Source organism: Aphelocoma coerulescens, chromosome 11 (genome assembly GCF_041296385.1).
Source record: "Aphelocoma coerulescens isolate FSJ_1873_10779 chromosome 11, UR_Acoe_1.0, whole genome shotgun sequence".
NCBI classification, from domain to species: domain Eukaryota; kingdom Metazoa; phylum Chordata; class Aves; order Passeriformes; family Corvidae; genus Aphelocoma; species Aphelocoma coerulescens.
The window spans coordinates 621,389-648,721 of NC_091025.1; the positions used below are offsets into that span (position 1 = coordinate 621,389).

Here is a 27,333-nt window from a genome sequence, read left to right on the forward strand (position 1 = left end):
GGAATCGATTCCTTCCTTAATTCTGGAAATAAGAACCCCCTTGCTCCAGCTGGGGATTGCAGCTCACAAGCACGCAGGAAAGGTGGCAGTCATTGGGAATACCAGGAACAAGCTTTCCTTCTAAGATGGGCATCTAGCTGCTGTCCTGAACGGATGGATTTTAATAAATGTTGGCTTTCTCTTGGGCTGGGGTTGGGTGGGGAGAGAGAATAAAGGGAAATTTAAACCATCCTGTGACTGCTGTGTTGTCAGTGAGCTACAGAAATGCCGTCCCTTTGTTTTGGATGCTAAACTCCGTCTGACTTCATTGTTGCTGGATTTTGGCACTTTACACTGGGCTTCTCCAGCAGCAGAAACACATGGTCTATTAAAGTGGGAATCTTTGGGGACGCGGAGGCAGAGGAACGAGCCAATCATACGTGGCTTTTGCGCATTCCCTGTTTTCCAGCCTCGCGGAAAGCTTTCCGGATGGTGTGGATGGTACGTACGCCCAGGGTGTGCCCGGGAGGGCGGCGGGAGGGCAGCGGGCGCGTGGCGGGGCCGGGATGTGCCACGGCGCTCGGGGCTGCCAGGCAGACAGGCAGACAGACAGACAGACAGACAGACAGACAGAGACAGACAGACACCCCTTCCCTGCGCCGGGCTCGCCGAGCCTGCTCAGACCTGAGCGGAATCTTAAGCGGCGAGCAGCAGATTAGCATATTAACCAGCGCTGCCCGGGCGGTGTCAGCCCGGCAGCCGCGGCCATCGCGGGGCACAGCCTGTCAGACGCTCAACCGGCTCCTTTGTCAGAGCCCTTTTTATGTTTGTGTTTGGCTTTTGTTTCCCAATCAGACCCTAGAAATTCATTAACAGCAATGAAAGGCGAGGATGCAAAAACCTATAATGAAAACAAATGATCTATTTAAACGGTGCTGGGGCTGAAAGGAGGGGGTTCGTGGCGCCGGGACTAGAGGAGAAGGAAATCCTGCCACCTGGAAAATGCCTGGACATGCGTGTCCTTCCCCGTGCCAAGGCTCCAAGGAGACAGTTACTACAAAGCCGGTGGTGTGTGTAAAGATGTTGTAGCACTGTCTTTACAGAGCCTCAAACAAATACCAGCAACTGGTCAGAAGGAGAGGTCGGTCCTCATTGTCCCTGCTCCGGCTGCCGGTAATGCCAGAATTCCTCTCTGGTACTCGATGAGCTTTAATTAGAAACAACTTTCAGTGCCTGTAAAGATTTTAAATCACTTGACTTTTAAAATCACTCGAGTTCATTCACACGGGTCCTCTGCTCTGGCCCAGCAGTGTCCTTCAGCCAGCAGCCCCGACGGGAAGGTGTGGTGGCCACAGGGGACGGCGTGGACCGGGAACAGCCACTGTGCTGGACCTGGCACCAGGATGCTGGACCTGACACCAGGCTCTTCAGGCGTCTTCCTCTCCTGTGTTATTTCTTAGACAGATTATTTCACAAATGTTACTGTCCCCTAAAGTGTCACATGGTTGTGGAGAATAAAAAGATTTAATCCAAGCATGGCCTTTTTATCAGAATTGATCAAATAAGGGAAAAACTGAAATAATCTATGTTGTATGATTTTTATTTGCAAATGGTGTGTGGAGGCTTTAAATATCACAGAGGCACAACTTATGTATTTGTCAACAGGATTTTTAAGCAAATCTGAATGTCCTCAGCCCCAGAGCTCTGTGCCCAGTCTGAGTGTGCCCATCTGTGGGGCTAGGGGACACCCTTCCCTGCCCCTGACACAGCATCCCCAAAAATGTGTCACTGGCACAGTTCTCTGAGCTCCCAGAGTCTGTAATTTGTACCTCTGGGAAGCAGGAATGTTAGCAGGGAAAAGGGAAGTGGGCTTCAGCCCCTTTGTCACTCTGTACCCAGCTCTTACACTGGCTGGGTCAAATGGGCAAAGGCTTCAGGGCTCACTCTGTGTCCAGTGAGGTATCCCACTAATTCCAGCTGATTTCACCAGCTAAGAACCAAAGATAGACAACATAAAGATTTTATCTGTTGGAGAAATTTGAAGAAAATCTCTCAACACCTGCCACGTGTCTACATTTTTCAGTGAGGAAAACAACAACAACCTCTTGTGTGAGCAAACCTGTCCAATTTGCACCTGGTAAAGACATGCTGGATAATCTTACTCTAATGTGCTTTATCTCCACAATTAGATAAACAAACTAAATCCCTTAAGAACCTTCAAAATTTATCCTAAACTACCACTAGTCCTTATCATTAAACTTTTAATTGTAAACACAGCAAATAATGGTGAAATCACAGAATCCCAGAATGTTTTGGGTGAAAAGGGATCTTAAAGCCCATCCCATCCCATCCCTGCCATGGGTAGTGACACCTTCCACTATCCCAGGTTGCTCCAAGCCCTGTCCAGCCTGGCCTTGGACACTGCCAGGGAAGGGGCAGCCACAGCTGCTCTGGGCACCCTGTGCCAGTGCCAAATGTTTGCTGTTTGCTCAGGGTTCCTACTGACCACAGCTGGACTGTTGATGTGGCACCAATGAGTTCTGGAGCCACTGGAATAAAACTACACTTTCACAGCAGCTTCTGAAAGTGCCTTGTGCTAGTTCAAAAGTATTTTGGGAAATCCCATGAGAACTGTCTCTCATATGCCAGCATATCACCCAGGTGATGAGCTGCAAACACATTCCCAGGCTTTTTTCTTGGTATTGAAATAAAATAGAGGAAATTAACTAAAAATATGTTATATTCTTATACCACAAGACCAAGACGCGCATTAAAAGACAGTAACAAATACCCCCTTGTATCCTGAAATACAGCCTTGGTCCCACGTTCTCCCCTTCCTCTGCACTTATGGAAGAGCAATTACCCACTAAACAGGAAATTATAATAATACCCCATAATTAAATCTATGAAATTATAGAAGAGTATGAACAAGGGCCTTTTCCTCACCAGGTTGAAATGAAAGCCTTCAGTTTAATGACCAAGTGTATTCTAGGTCCAAAAGAACGATTCCAACTAGCATGGAGAAGAAAGTTCCTTTTTACAGAAAAAATTTTAAATTTAAAAAATTTTACAGAGTGTATTCTACTGACACAGACCCAAAATTGCTGATTTTTCTCCTTCAGCTGGTTAAGGCTTGGGATTTCTTCTGAAAGCACGTGTGCCTCACAGTATCCTGCCCTTTGGCAAAATAAAATTGTACCTGCTTGTACCAGCTGTACAAATTTAAAAGTTACAATTCTGCTAAACAAAAGCCAATTTTCCCATGGACATCAGAAGAGTAATTCTCCTCTGGAGGCTTTCTCCTTGTCTTCTTCCCACTTGTGTGAGGTCCTTCCATACTCACCCCACACTTAACTTTTCATCACCTGCTTGTCTCTTTGACACAATTAAACCTGCAGTTTTAATTAACTAAGATGCTCAAACCAATCACCCCAAAGCTCCCCGAGGTGTTCACTGCCCATCTCTTCTCCTTCACCCTGGTACCAGGGTTTTTTTTGAGTTTTTGTCACCTTCTCACAGCCCCATTGCCCCAGTCTGATGAAGCTCTGAGGTTGTAGAGGAATCCCACAGCATAATCCCACTTCTTCTGCCACTGTCATTAATGGAAACAGCACACAGATTTGTCATTGGTCCCAAAATAGAGCCCTTGCAGGTGCTACATGTTTTTAAAGAAAACTTGCAATCTCCAATACAACAAAATCAGTCAAGACATCATAGTGTGAGAAAGTCACAACCGATTGCACATGTTGTCTCTCCAATCTTTCCCACTGTCCCCATGTCAGCCCCTTCCACTTCCCCCTCTCCCACCTTCTCAGTGTTTTCTGTCCTTTCTGTGCTCCATCCACTGTTTTCCCCACTCATTCTCATATCAAAATCAAGAACACTGACCCCAGGGAAGATGGGATTTCAGCACTGCCATTCCTCCACAAAATCTCTGGATTCAGTTTGCAACACCTGAAGAACACCATGCACCACCCTCAAAGAACACCAAGGCCTGGAGCATTTCCTAACAAAATGTGAAAAAGTAGATGCTTTGCTCAGGATCCTGTGAGATATTGAGAGCACAAAGCAAATGAGTGTCTGCCTATCACACAATTTCCCAAGGTTTCCATTAAATTTATAAGTCTGATGATTCTCAAGAAATTGAAGTGTGCACTCGTGTTGTAAACAAAATACTTCAGATACAAACATAGGAAGAAAAGAGGAGAGAAACCTTCTTTAAAGGATAAAAAACGCCCAAAAACTAAATACATGAAAAAAAATCCAACTCCAAATTTACATTTCTCAGTGTTCCATCAAGATAGAGAACTCTGATGAGTATTTTTTGAAACCTGCCATTAATCTTTCCATTGCTATCAGTATCACATAAGGTTAGTTTGGTAACACCAAGTATCCTAGAGATTATGAATGACCTTATAATGACTACGAATATACAAATATATTAAAACCAGGTACTTTGCAGTGACACACTGAAGTCTATTTACACACAAAATAATTTTGAATGAAATTACTACACTTGGACTGCAGGTATTTTTCCAATGCCAAATCTCCTGGTGGGGATACTGCTAGGAAGGAAAGGGATATTTGTCCCATGTTCAGGAAGATGTGTTTTCTGCCAGCACATAATTTACCATAGTTTTGGGAAACTTATATTTACAAATTGTAACAGACCATCCAAATATGATTTACTTTCACCAATTCACATGGAAAATGAACCAGTTAAGGAGTCTTGTCCTTTCCTCATCTTTCCTTATGCCTGTTTGATTAGGACAGACATTCAAGGGACAGTTTTCCTGCTAAGAAGATTAAGCCAAGGGCACTAATCACTTGGCCTATTCTTTAATGACAGAAACTAACAGTTAAGGTCAACATAAATAATTAAATAACACAGCCCTGATGGTTTTTCTCCAGCCCACACACAGCTGCAGCCCAGCAAGGCTTTGTAGACATGTAGGAAAAACATAATCTATGGACGGCCTTGTTCAAAAAACACCTTTTCATTGAAAATAAGAGGAGCCAATACTACTGGCCAGCGAATGAGGTGCTCAGAAACACTTCAGGCAGGTGGCATTTAAACAAAGCCATGGCACCATGAGAAGGAGGAGCGAGCAAACCCTGCAGCTCACGGAGCACAAAGAACCCTCAACTCTGCCTGAGAACAGCTCTGTTACATGTAATCACATCTCTCCTAATCCAGGTGGTTTACATTACACATCCCAAGAGCGTGACCAACACAGAAATCACTTCTACAAGGCTTATGAAAATTAGGTCTTCCTACCTCACTGTGGAAACATGGAGATGTCGCAGGATCTGGTGCCGATGAGTGGAGCAGGGGAGATGGTTCCTATTCAGACTGGAGAAAGTCAGTACAAACTCTCCAGATCAAAGCCTACAAATAAAAGAATGGGAAGTATATAAAATATTTTGAAGGATCTGGAATGATGCACCAAAGGAAACAGAAGTTTGGGTACAGCATAGAGTCATTAATATTTTTTTCTTCAGTTTCAACTCAGTCAACATTCCCAGCCATTCCATCTCCTCTGTCACTGAGGGCTGACCTGTAGCACCTTTGGGACAGGTGTACTTTGCCTCCTACCAACCTGACAACTGCACCTCCCAGTTTCCTGGCTTCATAGGGAAAGGACTGTATCAACTACATTTAGGTGGCTCTGCCCACAGAAACCACCATGTTCATCTGTACCACAGACTCTGACAGCCATCAGCAAAGCCAGAAGCTCTGTGGTCTCTTCTGCTCTAACCAGTGCAGCCCAGACTGGCTGCTCACGTACCCAGCAGGGGAGCAGAGACACCCGTACAGAAAACAAACGCAGTGAAGAGTCAGGGAAAACAGCTTCATTCATGAAAAGTGTTCTCCTTCCCAAGGAAAACCCTCCTTTTGGGTGCACAGCTTGGCACCTGGGTGGGCAGCTGACCAGGAGGTGTCATGCAACTGACGCCAGGAGGTTTTTAGGACAGGAACTTTCCCATTCCAGTGGTGGTTCTTGCTGCAGTCACACATCTGTGGCTGTCAGGAATTTATAACTAGAAATTACAGAACTCTCATGAAATACTGTTTGCTATTGCCCAGTTTTTTTCTCCTCTGTGTATGCTCTACACCTGAAGTTGTGACTGGCCCATGCCTGGAAGTGGCCAAGGCCAGGATGGACAGGGCTTGGAGCAACCTGGGATAGTGGAAGGCATCCCTGCCCATGGCAGGGGCTAGAACAAGATGAACGTTCAGTCCCTTCCAACCCAAACCATTCTGGGATTCTATGACACACTGTGGGACACAAGCGTGTGTGAGACACACCAGGGGAAAGGCTAAACCACCACACATTCAAAGCTTGGTTTAAACCAACGGAAAAAGGAAGTTATCTGAAATAAAAAAGGTACTTTCAGGAAAATGGAAGTTGTTCCCAAACAATAAAAATAGAAAAGGATATAAACCCAGCACACTAAGTGCAAGCCCACGATAAGGCAAGGCAAAACAGGGCCTGGAGAACAATCATCAGAGTTCGTAGAGCTAATAAAAGCTTCTCCAACACAAAAGCAGGAAGCCTGTCTGTCACCCGGAGCCGCTGATAGATGGGCAAGGAGTAAAGGGGGGAATTAAGAAAGATAAGGGCACAGCAGCAAAATTAAATTAATTCCTTGCACTGCTGTTCACTATGCAGGGGTCAGCAGGGTTCATATGCCAAAGCAACAAATCACCAGAGACAGACAGTGCTCCCTCAAGGAGCTCAAATATGAAATTGCTGAACTTTCTTCCTTTGCATCTGAGGATTGGAAGGTGACAATTTTTAAAAAAGGCTTTAGGAGTGACCCTGGGAATGACAGACCACAAAGTCTGATTTCCAGAACAGGCAAAAGGGTAGAAAACTGTGGGACCAATCAGAATTAGCAGCAGTGAGTAAACACATGTCTGGGGCAGAACCTGAAAGACAAGAGAAGAGTCTATAAGTACAGATCTGAGTTGTCTGATGAGGAACCAGCCCTGCTAATACAGGAGATTTGGGCTGATACAGTGGAATCTGATTTTCTAAAAGCTTTTCTAGAACATCCCTCACTAAAGGTTCTTAAAGAAACTAAACTGTCATGGAGTAAGAGGAATTAATCTTCCTGTGAATTCCTGATAAAAGGACAGGAAAAAAAGGGCACAAACACAACATTAGCAAAGGATGGAGCAGAAATTCTGCACTGCTTCAGCTTAGTCATGAATAACTTGCAAGAGGAGAAAGCAAAGTGACATGCAGGTAATGAAAGTAACGTATAGAGTTTTTCAGAAAAGTCAAGCTTAAGAGAGAAGAGCTCCTGCCAAACCTCCCAGAGTTCAGACTGGAGCCAGGATGCCAGTGCACATCTGTGTAACAGGCCATATAATGAGATCCATTGCTTGGACGTTTGCAGGTGTTGTGAGCCTGGATTCCCCCAGTTTCTGAGGTGGCACTGGAGATGTGACAACCGTCCTTTGGCTACTACCAGGTTAGTTCCTGGTGTATACCTGACTCCATCCTCTGACTGATGAAAGAAGGACAGTTTTGCCATAGCTGTGAGAAATCTCCCTGCAAACACCTCCCACCTTGGAGGATCATCCTCCAAATCCAATCGCAAATGGGATGAAATCCCTTTCATTGTTCTGGGAGGGATGCAGATGGGCAGGGGCTGCTGAAGCTGCTCTCACCCTGCCCAGGACTGTGCCCATGAATGGCTCACTGCCCTGCTCCTGGTGTCACCTTGGGAGCACAGGCCACGTCCCCTGGCTGGGGCGATGGAAATGGCTCAGAACCTGTCACAAAAGGATTGTTGTCTAGAAAGGGTACTCTGCTAGAAGGAAGCTTGTCCCTCTGCCTGGCCTTGCCGGCTCTCTCCTGGACTCCGGAATGACACGGGAATCCCTCCTGCCCGGCTGAAGCTGACAAGGAGCTGTCCCCTAGCATGGCAGGGAGCTTTCCCGGCAGCAGCTGCCTTGATTTTGCAGCAGCTGAGTTCCTGTACGGCAAAGAAAGAGCATCCGACAAAGCCCACACTAAATTAAGCGCGAGTCCTCTCGCCAGCACGGAGACAAGGGGGGGTTCCCGACGCCTGCCCAGGGCGGGCAGCACCTGCCCCTCGCGGGGCCGGGGGCTCGGGGCGCTCCCTTTGTCCCACCACGTGCCCGCATACTGAGGCCACTTGTTCCCGTCTGATCGCAATTAGCACCGTGCCAAATTCCTCGTGCCCCGCGCTAATTCGAGAGGATGGGCATGTCACACCCTGCCAAGAATTACAGCCACTGCCAGCCGGGGCAGCCCGGCCCTTTCATTAGGCCTTTGTTTCACAAGTGAGGGCTCACGGACTCCCTTTCTTTGTCAGAAATACCCGTGGAGGCGCTGGAGGAGGCAGAAGCCGCGGGCCTGGCCCGAAGGATGCCGTGTGTGTGACTGAGCCAGGCGAGGGGCTCTGCCACACTCCCTGCTCCGTCACATTAACCCGAACATTTAGAAAAATCCACTGTCTCCGGGTGCTGAAACCCCAAAGCTGCATCACTGTTGCAGAGCTGTGGAACGCAGCACGGAGCACGTCCCTCCTCCCACCCGCACCCCAAACCAGCCCAGAGTGACCAGCAAGGACACAGCCCACACCGCACCCGCTGCCCTCCCCCGGCCCGGGACAGCTACCACCAAAGCAAACGCTCTCAGGGCAGGGCTGCACCCGAGTACCCTGCCCTGGCCACAGAAACATCATTCCGAACGCCCGAGATGAAAATGGAGCCAGCACTAATGCCCTGTGTGAGATCCCCGCCCGGGTACCCAGGCAGCTCCCACGGAGCCACTGTCACCCCACGCAGAGGAGCGGGGAGGGCCCTCCGGAGACCTCAGGCCCGTGCCCAGGGGCAGACCCAGCCACACAGGGTGATGACAGCATGCTCTTTGCTGCTTCCTGTCTCCTGTTGTTATTTGAACGTCACTCCTGACATGACGTGGGGATACCATGACAGCCAAAACATCCACAAATTCTGCCTGCTAAGCTGGTGATGTTCTTAGTATTTTTGGATGGTGATTCCCTTCTGCCTGATGTTGGCCAGAACAGAATCACAGAATCACAGAATCGTTTGGGTTGGAAAAAGCTCTAAGCTCACTGAGTCCAGCCATTCCCCACCACTGCCAAGGCCACCACTGCCCCGTATCCCCAAGTGCCACATCCACATGGTTTCTAAATCCCTCCAGGGATGGGGATTCCACCACTGCCCTGGGCAGCCTGTGCTAGGGCTGGACAGCCCCTTTCCAGGAAGGAATTTCTCCCAATACCCAACCTTACACAGACTCAGCAGTTTGGCTTTTGAAGGACACTCTGCTCTCCTGAAACTGGTCTGTGTGCAGTACCCAAGGCTGTTATAACCTGTACATACAGGCTGTTGTAAAACCTCAGTAATTTCTACTGATTCCAAGGAGGATGTTGTGAATTACTGAATTTGTCAGGTTAGCAGCATGAGAGCAAACTGTTCAGACAGAACAACGCTTCAAAAAATGCAATTTAACTTATTTTCTTAATTGTGGGCTGATTCTGATTTACGCTAATTCATAACAGATTATGAACTCTATTATGTAATTGGAAAAATGACCATAAAACTTTCACAATGCTAGAGAGGTTTTTGGTTATTTGGTTTTTTACACTCCATTGCTTACGAGGGCTGGCACACACATGGCTGGGCCTGTGTCCCCATGTCCCCCCTGACACAGACCCGCCATCGATTGCAGTGAACAGCCTGGCTCCATGCAGCAAATGAAGCCATTTATCGAGCACTGGGGTTGCTCTGTGAGGGACTGAGAAAGGGACACACATCCTCCATGGAGAGGCTAAGGCACATCAGGATATGGCCAGGTATTGCCCCAGCCCTGGAACTGTTCAAGGCCAGGTTGGGCAGGACTTGGAGCAACCTGGGAGAGTGGAAGGCATCCCTGCCCATGGCAGGGGGTGGGACTGCATGAGGTTTAAGATCCCTTCCAGCCCAAACCATTCTGGGATTATACGAAGAGCTGCTCTAGTCTCTGGAGTGCTCCTGCAGTGCCCCTGAGCCCTCTCAGGGTCACATCCCGCTTGGCCTCCTGGCTTAGGAACAGGATGGACCAACAGCAACTGAGGCCGGGAGGGAAAGCGACATCGTCAGTATCTCAGGAAGAAAATGCCCCAGCAGAGCACTGCAGCGGCACATGCACTTGTTACATTTTAAATCCCGGTTTTAAGTTTTTTTACTCCGAGTGTGCATCTGACCGGGCCTGAGCTGGAGCAATGGGCTGGGTGTGCAGCCACCATCCAGAACCAGCTGTTGGAGCTGTAATTGGTTTTCAATGATTGTATCTTTTCCTGTGTTATTGCTGTACATGGCTGGGTTTTGTACGATACTGAAAATCAATAAAAATGCATGAAAAAATGTTCTCCCACCCCCCTTAAAAGTTAAATAATCTTGTTAGGATTCTGGCACTGCTATTTTAAATCAGTCAGTCCTTGTTTTTCATCCCATCCCTGAGACTCGTTGGGGTCTCCCACAGGACCCCAGCTGTGGAGCCAGCACCGTGTTCCAGCCGGGGCTGACGGGCAGGTATGGCCAGGAGAGCCCCCACCCTCTGACACACACAGGGATGTGGCTCAGGACACAAGGTGGTGTCACCTCTGTCACCACAGACACTCTGGCTTACATGGAGGAGTTGGAGCCAGGAGGGAGATTGACTCTCCCCCAGTTATGGGAAGCCTGTGGCAGGAGGAGCCAGTACTCCCTGCCAAGACAATGCCCCTCACGCTGCTCTGATGTCCCTCCGCACGGCCCCTCAAGACCAGTGTAAGCAAATGTGCTCCCAAACTTACACCGTGCCACCAAAATCACTGGGTTTTTGTTTCCTGACATACACAACAAACCATAAAAACATAGAACGTTTTTCCTGGGAAGGGACCTTAAAGCCCATCCTGTTTCACCCCCTGCCATGGGCAGGGACACCTTCCACTATCCCAGGTTGCTCCAAGCCTTGTCCAGCCTGGCCTGGAACACTTCCAGGGATCCAGGGGCAGCCCCAGCTTCTCTGGGCACCCTGTGCCAGGGCCTGACCACCCTCACAAGGAAGAATTTCTTTCCAATATCCCATCTAACCCTGCCTTCTGGTAGTGGGAAGCCATTTCCCCTCGCTCTGGCACTCCAGGCCCTTGTCCAAAGTCCCTTTCCAGATCTCTTAAGCTCCTTTAGGCACTGGAAGGTGCTTTAATGCCTCCCCAGAGCCTTCTCTTCTCCAGCTGAACCTAAAGAGAATAACAGAAAAAAACCCCACAACAACCTATTTACTCTCCACTCCAGATTAGGATTGGGATAGAGATGCTGCAGGAGGTAACAAGTGTGATGAGATGAGAACAGGGGAGCTACTTAAAGAGATTAAGGGATTCAGGGCAACGTAACTGAAAGGGCCGATGGCCTCGCCGCAGCCGTTCACAGCTCCAGGAACAGGAGCCTGACCTGCTGCTGCCAAACCAGGCAGTGGTGACGGTGTCGAGGGACTGGCACAGCTGGACAAGGGGCAGGACACCCCCAGCACCCCACCACGGGGTCATACTGATCCCTGGGAGCCCCGGTACAGCCTCATCCCTTTTGGATATAGGGATATGAATTCACTGCCTTGTTCAGGCTCAGTGACTGACCATCAAACCCAGAGCCTGAAAGCAGTGCTTCATGTTAAATGGAAACATTTATATTCCTGAAGAAAAACCAAAAGTATTTTGGATTTGATAAGAATATTTTGTTTGACACAAGCAAAACTTTTCATTTGGACTGTGGGGTTTTTTAAAAAGTTCTGTTTCAAAAGAAAATCTTGTTAACAAAACATAGGGATTTTATTTTTTTCTGATTTTTCTAAAATATCTTCACTTTTATTCAATCTCTTCTATTTAACATAGCTTTGCAAACTTTTAAAAACTGTTTTTCTGAAAATAAATTATTTCCCTCTATGTCTGAGTCCCTGCAGGAGCCTTTGCTCCACAAAGAACACACATACATCTCCGAGTTCAGTATTTTGTCACGTTAGCCTGGCCCCACAGTCTGGAATTCCTCAGGAATTAAAGCCTGACATAAACACAGCATTTAACTCCATTACAATATAATAATGATTTTTAAACAACGTTGTAATAGGTTCTATATTTTTTTAAAGTGCATATTATTGTACTGTCACGATTTCCTTCGCTCCATAACAGCCCAGTCAAAGCAACAGATACAAAGGTAAACACAACTGAGAAGGTACCAAGCACTATGTGCCGCTTTCCCAGGTTTAGAACTTGCTTTTTCCAGCTGCCAGCTAATCCACAGACAGGCCATACTAATTGTGGGACAATTTGTGTATTCTTAAACTAAAATATTTTTCAGTTAAAGCAATGCATAAATTATTTATTCATTTGTATTTGCATTTAAATACTTGAAAAATGTCCAAATTAACTGCTTTGAAAATTGTTCCAAAATTTCCTCCTAGGCTGTGACCTTGTGGCCAAGTTTAATCTCAAACCAAATTGAAAGAAGGGCTTACACCAAGCACATCCAGCGGCTCTGGACGTGCTTTGCTCAGAGAACCAACACAGCCATTTGCAAACTCAGCCTGGGTGCTGGGTTTGAGGCCCACACCTGGGGTCCAGACAGGGGTTTCCACCATGTTACCCAAGCCTAGAGTTGATGACCCAAGATTTTGTTGGGAAGGTTTTATTCATCCGACTTGGTGGCTTCCTTGAAGCTCCTGTTTGCAGCCGTACCCAGCTCAGCCTTCTGTTAAAAGCCTTCCCAATGTCTGTGGTTGTGGTGGAAAGCACCAAATTTCAGAAACCAGAATTCCAAAGAAAATAGGAACTACATCAGTTTTAATATTCTATACATATTTGTGTCAAATCTGCACTTTAGGGAGCTCAATTCATAGCCATGACAGTGGTTTTATTTCCCATCCCCTCTAACCCTGCATGTACCTACACCCAGTTCTGCACCCATGGCCCGACTGCGGCACCTCACAGCCCTGGGCTCACATCCCAGCCTGGCCACAGAGCTCCAAAGCCGAACACCATCTGGGTGTGGTCCCCATGGCAAGCTTAGCTGCAGGTTTGTCCTTCCTTTGTCATAAATCTGGTTTCTGCAAACAGCAGAATTACAGCAGATTAATTCCTTACACCGTCCCTTGCAAGGAGAACTGCTGAGAGGGAAGGGAGGAAGCCCAGGCACAGCTCTAAGATCTCAGCCAGCTGCAAAATGTCACAAACCAGCAAGAGAGCTGGTTTCCTGACAACATGTGTCCTGATAGCAGTTCCCCCAGATGAGGGGGAACTCCCGTGCTCATGATTATTCTCCTTTCAGGAACAGAATGAAGAAAACGGATATAAAAGAGAATTCTTAAATGTGCAGAAGAGGACAATAGTCAAGAGTTTGTCAAACCTTTGGTGGAACAGACATGTAACTAAAGAAGTATCAGAGAGGTTTGTTTTACTTAATATTTAAAATTAATACTAAAATTCATTCTAAATCAAGAGAGCAGGATGGACCTGGGTTTGGAGTTCCTAACCTAGAAACCAACTCAGCACCTCACCTGAGTGCATCAGCTCTCTGAGTGGCTCTCAAAGTCTGCAGAGTTCCAAGACGGGGAGTATCTCAGGACTTCACTAGTTTGACCTCTAGGTTTGGGCATGGCATGCTCTGAAAAACCCCACACGTCCTTGCTGGACTCCTGGGCAGGGAGGTCACCCAGCGAGCCCCGAGCGTGTGGCTGTGCAGGCTCAGGAGACAGGGCTGTGGCTCTGGGGCTGCGCTGCCACGTGCCAAAGACATGAACCACGTTACAACGTGTTGCCGAGATGGGGGTGGAAAGGAGTTGTCATGCTGTGCATGGTGTACTTGCTGTTTCTTTTATGCCATTTTATAATAGTGTGTGATTCTTTAATAAAACCTTAGAGGAAACATCCCTAGTCCTCCCCCTCCCCAAATACTTGTGTGTCAATTTATATAAAACAAAACCATTTATTAAGAAAAGGAAAAATATTAAAACAGAGATATAAACAGCACAGGAAGCAATTCAGCTCCCTGTAAATAAGTTTAAAACTTGAAGGTAGAAAAAATTATTAAATGCCAATCCCAAACAAATGGACTGGCTGGTAATTTCTCTGGCACAGCTTGCTTGCTTTCTGCCAGCCTTCTGAGGTACTGGACAATCCTGAAAGACATTTGCTCAGAGAAGCTGTGGCTGCCCCTGGATCCCTAGAAGTGTCCCAGGCCAGGCTGGACGGGGCTTGGATCAACCTGGGATAGTGGAAGGTGTCGCTGCCCATGGCAGGGGGTGGGATGAGATAAGCCCTTCCCACCCAAACCAGTCTGGGATTCTGTGATTCCAGGATAAGGAGACTACCAAAGCTTCCACTGCTACTTCAGCCCCTTCTCACTGCAGGTTCTCTGCGTCAGAGCCCTCGGAGAGCCACAATCTCAGCTCCAATTCCTTCTCCTGGCTTAGGGGCCTGTGTTCAGACACAGAAAATTAAAAGCTTTTGTCAGGGAATGGCTCCAGGTTGGGAGAGCAGTTGGGGTGCCAGAGGGGAGCAGCAGCCCTGCCCTGCAGTGCAAACGTATCAGTGATAACTTCCAGCCCCCTTCCCCCTTACTCCTTCCTAGAGCAGCACAAAGCAGCCCCTGGGTCCCTGCCAGTTTCCCCTCCCCAGGTCATTTATTGCTCTCTTCTTAACATTCTCTGACTCTTGTATCCTTGATTCCAGCTGCTGCACAGAGGTGAGGGTCAGCCTGGCCATGGCCTCACACCACAAGCAGCAGGAGCGGTGTCCCGGCACAAACAGGCACCCAGAGCCAAGACGATGCTCTGGTGCCTCACCGGCTCCGGCAGCACGGATCAGTCTCCTGTAAATAACCCTCCGTTTTCACATGGATTATTTAGACTTTCTGATGAAACTGCAGAAATGCCACTGCGGCGGCCGCGCGCCCAATCAGGCGGCGGCTCCCTGACCCCGGCCTCTCCGCGGCACCGCTGCTATGAGCTTCAAGGGGAAAAACCCTCCTTGTCTCTCGTTAGCCCTTTTTTTATGATCTAGGATTCTGTTAATAATGACTCCGTGTTACATAAAACAGATACATTAATGTCACCAAGTCCCAAAAGTACTGAATCAAGCTGACTCCTTCAGAAAGGAAGAAAGTAATAGATACGAGCCTTAATAAGAGCACGGATCCGAAGGATGGGAAGGGCTCCACCAAATCGCTTTCTCCTTCCTATTTGAAATGGGGGATTTAAAGGGCCATGCAGCTGGAGAAGATCAGAGTCGTGGCAAGATAACTGTGAACATGCCATCAAAAGGAGCAAATCAAACGTGATTTTAGGTGGTGTTGCAAAGGCATACTCAGCCTGCTCCACCTGCCCGCTCCGCTCCCAGTTGCTAATGGGGAAAGGAGATGGAGAGGCTCGGCAGCCCCACAACCTGGCACTCACCTTTCATCTCTGGAATGAAAGTGCTGGCTTAGACCAGCAGCTTTGGAGAAATAAGTTGCCTGGACTCAGTTTAGAGGAAAAAGTGGCCAAGTCTTTGACCTATGCACACAGCTGAGACTATTTCTACTCCTCTACAGCTGGAGCAGACGGTACAATTAAAAGCAACACCCAGTGACCATTAGTGCTTGACAAATATTAAAATAGAACAAAACCTCTAATCAAAAGGATGAAAAGACTTAAGCGGCAAAACTAGTCATGTCTGAAAGCTTCAGAAAAGAAAACCCAGGGCAGTCTGGCCAAGTCACCTGCAATGGAATGTGACGCAGAGAGAGGTGTGATCAGAATCAAACATTGGTGGTCTCGATACAGTGTGCACACCTGGGTGTCCAAGTCCCTGTGAATTGTGCCCAGGGAACATGAAAATTGATTAGTAAATTTGTAAGCAGTTGCAATTAGTTTAAGGAAAGTAATTTGATATGAAAACCAAAACTATGTTTGCTGAATCTTGCTTGGCTGGGCATCCACCAGCCAGAGACAGGGCAGGTGTCTGGATTCCCACCTTGATGAATTTGTGAAAAGGTAAAATCCTAAGGCCAAGATGAGGCTATAAACAGACACAACATATTTTGTAGAGTGGCACCAACACATAAGGCTGTATTTGGCAAAATGAAAACAAAAGGAGAAAACATGAGGCCCGATGGGGCCCCGGAGTGGTGCTCCAGAAAGATGGAATCAAGGCAGGAAAGTGCCATCAGCCACAGAGAATGCAATGTCCAGAACAACTCAGGATTTACCTCATGTACATATTTAGCGAACAGGGGAAAATCTAAATTAATGGTAAAGGTCTGGGTGACAGACTTCTGTTTCCTCTTTTGTGGCCTGCTGAGCCTGGAGCCCACAGGAGTGGAAGGATGTCCATGGACAGCACTTGTGTCCAAAGCAGTGAGTGATCACTGAGCAAAGCCAGCAACACACAAACCACGGGAGTGGGGAGTATTAGAGACGGGAAAGCAGAAGGTTATTCCTTAGGAAACCTCCAGGCTCCACCAGCACATCCCCTGTTCCTGGTTTGCACCAGAACTACGTCTCCCAGCAGAGCCTGGGAGCAGCTCTATACCAGCACTCAAGTGCCATTCAGACTCATCTGTACAAACAAATCCAAATTCAACTCCCCTGACAGAGATCCTCCTGGGGATTAGGTCTATTAAAATTTGTATTTTGCAATTACTTCAGTTTGCTTTGCTTCTTTTCAAGGTTTTATGCTAAATTACACGGATGGAGGATCAAGCTTTGTTCAAAAGATCTGGTTTTTCTGGGTTGTGCCATTGTTGGGATGAATTTTAAATCCTTTGATACAATCACCATTTTGATTGATAGGGTCACTTTTAACCAGCCTGTCTGTGTTTAATAGAGCAAAATCTGGCTGAATCTACTAATTTTTAATTTAACGTAAATAAAGAACATGACAGATCAGCCACTTTTCCTAATGCCCTACTATAAGATGCTCAAACTGGGATGAGGTTTGTGTTTATGCAGCACACCATGACACAGCAGGCACCACCACTTTTGGGGGAGAAAAAGCTACATTTCTGTATGTCTGTTCCAAATTCACAGAGCAGCTGTACCAGTTCTGATCTCAGAGTGGTATGAGAATTAATTTGTGAACAACCAAAAGTATAATGTAAGTGCTAGGTGCAATTATTTCAAGCACTAACTATCTCATGACGATGGCAGATAGGAGTTAGACAGCAATGAGACTAAAACTGTGGTTATTTCATTATTGCATAGACAATGCCAGCCCTCAAAGCATGCCAGGCATTTTCCAGATCAGAGGAAAGTGTGATCCCTGCTCTGAGAGTGCCTAATCTAAAAAGTCAAAGATGAAAAGAGGGAAAGGAACTCTGGATACAAAGGAATCTATGTAGTGACAGGTCCCAGCTTGTTATTTTAATTAAAAATATGCTAAATCCTTCTTTTTGCCTCTTTCAGCCCTCTCATCCTGGCTCTAAGCTTCAATTCCAGTGTCCACATAACCTCCCTAATCATCCACTGCTCCCTCCACATAAAGGGGCTCTTTGGAACCATGTCAGTCTGGGAACAGGGTACATGGCAGAGGGTGACACTGGGCAAGATGACTGATCCCAAAGACTGGAAATCCAACAGATCCAGCCCAAATGTGCTTCCAGAGAGCCACACATGTCCTGCCAACAGGGGTCTGGAATTCAGAGGCTGCTTGTGACTTGCAGGGAGTAAAATGAAGAAAAGTCCCCAGCAGTGGCTCCCTTGCACCTGCATCCAGGCACAGCTTGCAAAGTGCCCTAAACCTGCCTCAGAGGACCATCAAATCCCCTGGGCCTAACACATAAAAATCTACTTTATCAGTGATTAGAGAGTGAGCCAGCATGTCATGCTAGTTTAAATCTTGTCCAAGAGTTTTACCGGAGCTCAGAGGTCCCACTGCCACCTTCCTGTTGGCATGTCTCAAACTCGAGGCAACAGTCCCCTGGCCCCGCTGCCTGTGCCCCACTCCCTGGCTGCCCCTGGAGCCCACTGGATATTCCTTCAGATGTCTAACAAGCGTTGAACACAACCGAGGTTTAGAGAGAGGCAGAAATCAATACAGCAGCTTCCAGCAGGCACGCTGAGGGATTAGCTGTCCCATGGAACAGCACAGGCGGCTCAGTGGGAGAGTCATGACTCCGAATAGCACACGAGGTTTATGAGGCTGGAGAGTAGCCTGTGGCCTTGATAACCTCCAGCTGGCCGGAGGAAAAGCTGGCAGTGGAAATAAGCACCCTCAACATCCCTGCTCCAGCACCAGCAGATGCAGCTGCCCTTGGCAGTGGGCAGGGCAGCAGTGGCCCCAGAGGTCACTCTGAGCACTGTCCAGCCACCAGTGTTTCCCACACCTCCACTGCAGCTGGGTGACGAATTTTGGCTCTGGACCTTGAAAGGGAACAATCCAGAATAGTTGTGGACTCCCCGTTCCTGGAAGTGTGCAGGGCTTGGAGCAACCTGAGATAGGGGAAGGGCAGGGGGTAGAACAGAATGAGCTTTAAGGTCCCTTCCAACCCAAACCATTGCATGATTCCAGCGCAACAGCAGGAAAGGCAGGCAAGGCAGGTGAAGGCAATGAGATGAATCCTGGGAAACTGCTGAAAAAAGCATGGAAAACTGCTTGGCTTGTACCATCACCAAAGGAGGCCCCACAAACCTCTAACAACAAGATACAGGATCCTGTGTCACCGCTAACAAGTTCCTGTCTTCAGAAAGCTGAATCTTTGGGAGCTCTGCAAGAAGCAGAGGCAGGGTTAGGACAAGCACTCAGACAAGAGAGTCACTATCAGCTTAGCTAGCATCATCTAATTTTGTGTGCATTTATGAGCTGCAGACTTGTTGCTCCCAATTACTCTCATGTTTGTTGTGGTCACTGTGTTGGAACTCTGAAAGGTGAAAGACGCAAGTTTGGCTTTGTCTTTAAACCATCAAAAAATGTGAGAAAACAGGGACTCCAGAGAAGAAGGGGGAACCAATGTCCAGAAGGTCTGCAAGGATTAATGAGGTATTGATACTATATTTGCATAGTTTGAGGAGTCTTTAATGACCTCTGAGGTTTCCAACATTTCTTAAGTTTACCACTCTGCAGATTTCTGAGAGGTCCAAGTGAATAAATGCTCAGCTGCTTCCTACTAGAGCCCACACGACCAGGAACCTTCTGTTTTGCCCCAGAATCCGTGGTGGAAGCCATTCTATTGACCCACCTCGGCCTTTCTGAGGCTGCCCAGGGGGGCAACACGGTGCTGCTGCGGGCTCCAGCTGGACAGTGGCCGGTCCCTGGCCCTCGTCCGGGGCTGGGAGGGTTCGGCCTCTGCCCGGCCGGGCCGCGGGGTCAGACAGCCCTGCCGTGGCCATCGCTCCGGGCGAGGATCAGCGTCCGGCACAGGGAGCACGTCTCTGGTCCCCTCACGACCCCGTCAATGTGCCCTCCCCGCGCCCCGGCTCTGCATCGACCTCAACTACGAGCGCCACGCTCGCCACCAGCGCCGTGCTCCCCGATCCCGGCCGTGCTCCCCGATCCCGGCCGTGCTCCCCGATCCCCGCCGTGCTCCCCGATCCCGGCCGTGCTCCCCGATCCCGGCCGTGCTCCCCGATCCCGGCCGTGCTCCCCGATCCCCGCCGTGCTCCCCGATCCCGGCCGTGCTCCCCGATCCCGGCCGTGCTCCCCGATCCCCGCCGTGCTCCCCGATCCCCGCCGTGCTCCCCGATCCCCGCCGTGCTCCCCGATCCCGGCCGTGCTCCCCGATCCCGGCCGTGCTCCCCGATCCCCGCCGTGCTCCCCGATCCCGGCCGTGCTCCCCGGGCCCCGCCGTGCTCCCCGATCCCGGCCGTGCTCCCCGATCCCCGCCGTGCTCCCCGATCCCCGCCGTGCTCCCCGATCCCGGCCGTGCTCCCCGGGCCCCGCCGTGCTCCCCGATCCCGGCCGTGCTCCCCGATCCCCGCCGTGCTCCCCGATCCCGGCCGTGCTCCCCGATCCCGGCCGTGCTCCCCGGGCCCCGCCGTGCTCCCCGATCCCGGCCGTGCTCCCCGGGCCCCGCCGTGCTCCCCGATCCCGGCCGTGCTCCCCGATCCCCGCCGTGCTCCCCGATCCCCGCCGTGCCGTCCCGCAGCCCCGGCTCCCGGGCAGTGTCACCGCAAGGGTACGGGCAGCACCGGCTCGGAGCCGCCCCGGCTCCCGCGCCGCGCTCTGACCCCGGCGCGCACAGCGCCATAAATCTGCTGCACCTGATGGGAGATGGGCTTTTTAGGATCTCTCCGGGTGCTTTGAGGTAGCACTTCCATGAACTCCATGCCACAATAAATAACGCTACCTGCAATATGTCTTGGGGAACGTGGCAGCAGCCGCTGTCCTGCCATGAATTTTTATTCTTTTGCCGTCTGGAAGATAGATTCCAGATACAGCATTTCCCCGCACTTAGTGTCAAATCTCTTTACCCCTTTGCCCCGACAGAATGACAGGGACCACAAATAAAATAAAAGAATAAAAAAGAAGCATGGGAAAAATGGCCTGAGAGCAGAGGGAAAGCACTAAACTCCCCCCCCTCCCCCTGCAGCTGAGCAGCTCCAGATCTGACAGCAGTGACTAAAGCAGGGGCAGTTGGAATGGGAAAAGGTAATTTTTGTTATGCTGCCAATGAGATTTCTGCAGGAGGATTCCACAGAAAGAAGCACAGAGATGAAATTTCTCTGAAGAGTATAATGTACGCGACAGTGGAGAATACGGGAAGATGGGTTTGTGTGCTGGCCCAAACTGCTGTGCCAGGGATGGGGAAACGAAGTACTGACCCAATAAAGGGATTTTTAAAGATAAAACCTTTTTCATTATAAAGAAAAGGGTCACATTCAATGACCAACAAAATGGTCTAAATATTTGCAAACCTTGACCTGTAGATCTGATACCAAGGCTAGAGTGCAAAGCAGGAATGCCGTAACAATTACCAACAAGAATCCCTGGAAAAAATGCAAGGAACTATCATGAGAATGCTGCTAGGATCATTGGGATTGCTGAGAGCCAGGGTGCAGGGCACCCCGCCATGCAGAGCAGGGCTGGAGGGGGGCAGAGCCCCATTAAGCAGCTGGACACGCACAGAGCTCCTCTCCAGCCAGGCTGTGGATGCAGCGGTGACACACAGCTGGAGCTGTGCTGCCCCACAGGGGGACCTCAACGGGGCCAAGAGGAATCCTGGAATCCAAGAGATGCCAAAGCCCAGACCCACACCCAGGCAGGAGCAAGCCCAGGCAGCAGCACACGCATGGACTCCTGCAGAGGAGGACACTGGGCTGACCACAAGCCAGCAGCGCCCTGGGATGTGCTGGGAGGGACACGGCCAGCGGCTGGAGGAAGCTGATCTTTCTCCTCTGCTCAGCACTGCTGAGGCTGTGTCTGCACAGAACTGGGCCCAGTTCTGGGCTCCCCAGTGCAGGACAGACACGGACATTCAGGCTGGACAGGACAACATCCAGAGGTGCATTCCAACCTCAGCGAGTCTGGCACCTAGCCAAGGACCAGGCTTTGCTCTCTGGTTGCCACATATAAGCAACTGAGCAAACCACTCACAGGACTCATTTAAAAAAATCCCAAACGCAGGCAGGTAAAATATTATTAGTTGTACAATTCCACTGGGACTATGAGAAATACCTGCTCAAACAACAGGATAACAACTGGAAGAACTCTAAAAAAGGTAAACAGCTCCAACTAGCCAGGAGTTAATTGTGCACAGGGCTTTTTTCCTCTCAGTTTCCCTCTTCTAGTTCACTGTCATATAGAAAACCAACATCATGGCTCTTTTCCACTTTGAATATCTGGGCTTCAGTGCAATCTTTTCTGAATTTGAACACATTACTTTCTTCCTTTACTCTGATGAAATTACCAAGTTTCATGTCCCTGACATCTAGAAGATATTAGGGCCAGCACTCCAATACCCTTCCATTAATACACACATCCAGTTATAACATATAGTATGGCAAAGACCTCATTGTTCTGCCATCAAGTTACCATGGCCCAGTCTTCAGGTGAAGCCAGAATCCATGGATGCCATATGAAATGTCCCCTTCAGCCCAGTTCACATCAAAAATGGTGACCCAGTGGTTAGACCACAGCTACACAGCTACCTTAACATCTATCCTCTCCCTATTTCCACTTCTGAAACTGAACTTTAAGCACTGGAACTAAGACTTTGCAAAATATATTTTACTGAGCAACAGCTGCACAAAACCAGCCCCCTGAAGATGTCAAATGACGCTTTTGCCACAGAGCAGAGTTAAAGTGAGGAGATTTACAAGGTCATTGACAAATGCAAGTATTGATTGAGTATTAAAGTGTCTTGTGATTAATACAGCCTTCGAAGTAATTAGTGCAGAAGATGTCTTATATCTCCCCATGTTTAAATAATGTATCTGTGAACATGCAGACCCCCTGTCAATCACTCTGGCTGGGGCCAAACGTCATCTCACCTGATAACTCATTTGGAAACTGCGTTTCCTGCCTGCTCAATCTTTCAAAACCAGCAACTCTTCCCTAATTGCCTGGGGTGACCTATATTTAGAGCCTTGCAGTTCACTGGGAGGATAGAGAAGGAGGAGAGAACTAGGAAAAATGGTACAGCACCTTATTCCTACAATGGCATGGAAACCCAGGAGAAACCTTCAGAGGCACTGAATGGAAATGGCCTCATGGGAGAGGCCCTGGCTCTGTGAGGGGCTCCACACTCTGTATTTAAACAAACTCTCCAAGACCCTCTTGGTTAATCCTGGGAGTAACTTCAGCAGAGGGAGAAACCCCAGCTGGTGCTGAGGACGCTCAGCCTGCAGCTGGCAGTCCTGGTGTCCCTGTGCCAGCTCTTAGTGCCCACCAAAACAGCCTAAATCCCACCTGAGCTGAGGTCACCAACAGGAAGATCAGGCTGCCAGCAGTTCCTACAGCTACGTGTGAGTTGTCCTAAAACAAGCCAGTGCTTATCACTCACCTGGATGCGGGAGGGAAACATTCTGCTTGAAATGCCACTTTCGGAAGAGATCAGATTGACATATTCTGGGTTTTTTGGAGCCCATGAAGCACCAGGTACTTATCTAATGTCTTCTTAATCCCTTTTCTACCAGTGTCTTTAAGCAATTGCAATCACTTGGTTTCTCTGAAGCACACTTCAAGGTCGTTAAACATTTCCTGCTTATTAGGTAAATAAGGCTCCAGGAAACTATTTCCTTCCAACTCACCCATTTCTGAGCTGCTGTTTGATTCCAGGTTGGAAAAAGCCAAGAACTAAACTGTGACCCCACCAGCATCTCGCTCTCAAACTTTCTACTAATAGACACCAAGGACTGGCGTAAAATATACAAATATTCTGGAATTCTGCTAACACTGCACACTATTCCTTCCTGGCCAGTGCCAGGGGGCACAGAGCTGCAGCCATTCCTGATTTTGAGGGGAGCTGGGAACCCAGCATCAATGGATGTCTGGAGAAGACACAGCCCTCACTTTTCACGGCCCATTGCACTTTCCGGGGTTAAAACATGCAACAAACAGGAGTTAATCACCCTCAGACCTGATCAAATCAGAGCAACTCCTAAACTAATTCAGTGGGGGCAAAAAGAAGGAAAAAAAATCCTTCTTCTTTAGAAGACAATGACAGAAGTCCAAATGTGGGACTTCACAGAATCCCAGAATGGTTTGGGTGGGAACCTGCCATGGGCAGGGACACCTTCCACTGTCCCAGGCTGCTCCAAGCCCTGTCCAACCTGGCCTTGGGCACTGCCAGGGATCCAGGGGCAGCCACAGCTTCTCTGGGCACCCTGTGCCAGGGCCTGCCCACCCTCACAGGGAAGGATTCTGTCCCAGTATCCCACCTAACCCTGCCCTCTGGTAGTGGGAAGCCATTAAACTGGGTCTTTTGGCCTTTTCTTTAGATGAAGCACTAGAAATATTCTTCTGCCTTTAGTGTTAACCTCACTTTCTTTTTTCTCACACCTGCTAATGCCCCATAACTCATGAGCCCCTATTCCTTCTCCTCTTTCAAGTTTATTTATTATGACTATTTAACCAGCTATTGGTTCAACACACTCCACTCAAATATTCATCATTTGGTTCTCTGGGTAAATCGTATTTAATCAGCACAGCACAGAAAACAGTGTAATTATAGATGCTGGATGCCATTACACTCAGAAGAAATTAAACCTCATCTTAAGCTGTCCAGTGGTGCCCTGAGGAAAACAGGCTGTGTGGTGGGAAGGTGACCCAGAGGTTAGTGCCAGATGTGCTTTTAGGTTCTCCAGACTCATGAAATACAGAGGGTGGGGAGGCGCAGAGGGAGAAGGAGAGAAGCCTCTATGGACAACCAACCAGAACTTCTCATGAGGAAGTCAATAAGTGCATCTTTTTTTTTTTGAAAATATGGCAGTCCCTGTTCTGCTTTATGCCAGTTACAGCACTTCTAACAAGGGGTTTTTTTTAAGGTAAATAATTCTATTTTAGTAATACTAATGGACAAAGCCTTTACCGATCAATAAAGTCCAAAAAGTTATTACAGCAACAACAATGCAAGAAGATGCTCAGATAAAGCAGTGGGACAGACTCCTTCAGTTGGTACCAAATCACCTAAAACTCAACATCACCCTTGGATAAAGCAGCACAGGTTACTCAGGCTGTGGCAGGAAATGCCAGAGGAGACCCTTCCCCTGCAGACTCTGCGTGTCCATCACCTGCCATCAGCATCCAGCAGCAACAGCCCCGGATCAGCCCAACAATGCCCAGAGAGCCCCAGTGGGGGAGGGGGTTGGGTTTTTTTGGTTTGGTTTTCTTTTTGCTAATAATACATCTGAGGTTCAGATAAGTAACTAAGAGGAAGGAGAGCTCCTTCTACTCCATCCTGCTGCTGACAATTAAGAAACCTCAAAGTAATTTTTGAAAATGTCAGCGTCTCATTTAGCAAAGGGATAAATAATGAATGAAGCATAATCACTGTCCTGCGCTGGTGGTACAGCTTCGCGGTGTCATTAGTAAACTAACGGTATAATATCTTCGTGTCACAGTTTAATTATATCTTGTAATTAGTTTCAGCAATGGATTGCACAGAGTCAGGCCCCCTGAGCTAAACAAAAGGTAATAGAACTTTCAGAGTCCTCGCATAAATCAATTATGAAAGTGTCCTGTGTTATTTGAGGCTTGTTTGCTGTAATTTTATGCACAAAGAAGAGATGATCCCTGCTGCCTACGGAGGGCGATTCACCTCACCAATTGCCTACCTAAATGAGTGTGAGTGCTGAAGGGCAGGGGCTGCTGCCAGAGCTGCCAGGGCGAGGTGTGTGTGCAAACGAGCCTGGCCTGGCTGTCAGCACCACAAACACACATGTGCAGACATGGGACAACGGGAAGAAATTCTTCACTGTGAGAATGGTGAGGCCCTGGCACAGGCTGCCCAGAGGCTGCCCCGTCCCTGGAAGTGTCCAAGGCCAGGTTGGACGGGGCTTGGAGCAACCTGGGATAGTGGAAGGTGTCCCTGCCCATGGCAGGGGGTGGGATGGGATGAGGTTTAAGGTCCCTTCCCACCCCAACCACTCTGGGATTTGATGACATGTAGTAATGGTAGGATGGCACCATGATCCTCCTGTTGGTGGTGGTGATGTGTGTCAGGCCAGCACCAGTGATGAGCATGGCTGTCCTTATGTCCAAAGCTACACATTGTTGCATTTTTGTTCACTATCCCAAGCACCATCCAAGAGCCTCTCCCTCTTCTTCACCCACAGTGAAACTGCCCTGTGTGTTCAGATCTAATCCCTAGTTTGCATTAGCACATCAAGAGAGATTAGATATTATAAAAAAATATTATTCCTGAAAGAGTGGTTGGGCATTGGAAGAGGTTGCCCAGGTAGGGGTTGGAGTCACCCTCTCTGGAAGTGTTCAAGAGATGTCTGGATGTGGCACTTGGGATGTGGTCTCGGGGTGGTTGTGGTGGTGTTGGGGTGATGGTTGGACTTGATGATTTGGTGAAGACCAGCCACCAGCAGCAGTTCCTGGCCCAGTGACTGTCTGCAACCATATTTGGGGTTGTTCTTTCTCCTGCTTCATTCCTGATCTTACTCATCTGCTGCCACAGGAGAGAATCGCACAGGAGGGCTGTGCTGGAAGTGGATCCAGGCAGGCTGAGGGGTCCCTTGAGGTTACACAGTTGTATTTGCAGTGGATCAGAATCTGCTGCCATCCCACAGGCTGCTACTTGAGCTCTGGAAATTCAGGAGACGCCCTTTTCCTAAGAGCTCTTTATGCCACACCAGGACTGTGGATAGAACAACCCACACCTGGAAAGACACTGGGAATGATCCCCACCATCCCAGCCCATATGTTCTCATGTAGTTTCAGGGAAAAAAAAATGTTGAATTACTGGAATTGAATGTATAAAATCATGTTTCACTGTTCAGGCTTAATAGCTGTATTTTATTTGCATATTTTTTCCTCAGTCTTCTTAAGAGTCCTACATATTCCGTCACCGTTCCTGTGCGTAGGGATGCACACGCAAGGCTCTCACTGCTCTCATGTCTGAGTGCCTGAATCATTTATCTTTTCATGTTGCTCCTCTGCCCCCACTGCTTGGTGTTGGAAGCTGCCTATGTGATGTGGGATGGAGGAGCTGGAAAAAAAAAACCTAAATAAAATGAAACCTCTCAGTGTGTCTAATTTTGGCCTACTGATATCTCCAAAAGCAAAAAAGGCTCAAAGCAGCAGCAAAGGGCTGTCCGGGGGTCACCCAATCCGCGGCCGAGCGTCTGGGACCCCACTGTGGGCAGCAGAGGGGAGTGTGGAGAGGAGTCTGAAAGGTGCCAAGATGTGTAATTGTCTCAGTCCTGATCAAGCTGCAGAACGCACCGGGGTCCTGGTTCAAAGCCCTCCTCAAGTCTGCCTTGAAAGTGGATCCTGTGGCACACTGGCCTTGCTGTTTATACAACAACTTCCAGGTTTAAATGAAAAGCTGCTTCCCAAAGCAACCTGAATCCTCCCATTGTGAGCCCTTCATCAGATTTAACAATAGGAAGAGAACCGAGTCAGAAAAAAAAAGGGGAAAAAAAAAAAAAAAAAGTCCAGTCCTCGGAGCGGTGCTGCAATCCAGCCGGTTGCCATGGTGACATGATGACTTGTTCACATGGCAACATACCTTCGGTCCACTATTAAAATGATGAGAGTAAACTGGGTTGCACTAAGTATAGTATCCTGCGTGCTGGAGCAGCCGCTCGGCGCGAGCTGCGACCAACACCGGCGCAGAAGGAGGGACCCAGAGAACAAAGGTGGAGAGGGCAGTTTTGGGGGGCAGGGGAAACCAAGGGAGATAAACTGAGTTCT

The 27,333-nt window shown here is 48.6% G+C and overlaps 1 long non-coding RNA gene across 3 annotated transcripts in view; it reads right to left on the reverse strand.

Moving 5' to 3' along the window:
* LOC138117111 (uncharacterized) overlaps positions 1-27,333 on the reverse strand; it is a 236,918-nt gene that overhangs the window by 56,677 nt on the left and 152,908 nt on the right. For all 3 annotated transcript variants that reach the window (XR_011154516.1, XR_011154515.1, XR_011154517.1), the window contains exon 3: positions 5,258-5,368. This is a non-coding gene — a long non-coding RNA (uncharacterized lncRNA). The remainder of the gene's footprint in view (positions 1-5,257; positions 5,369-27,333) is intronic.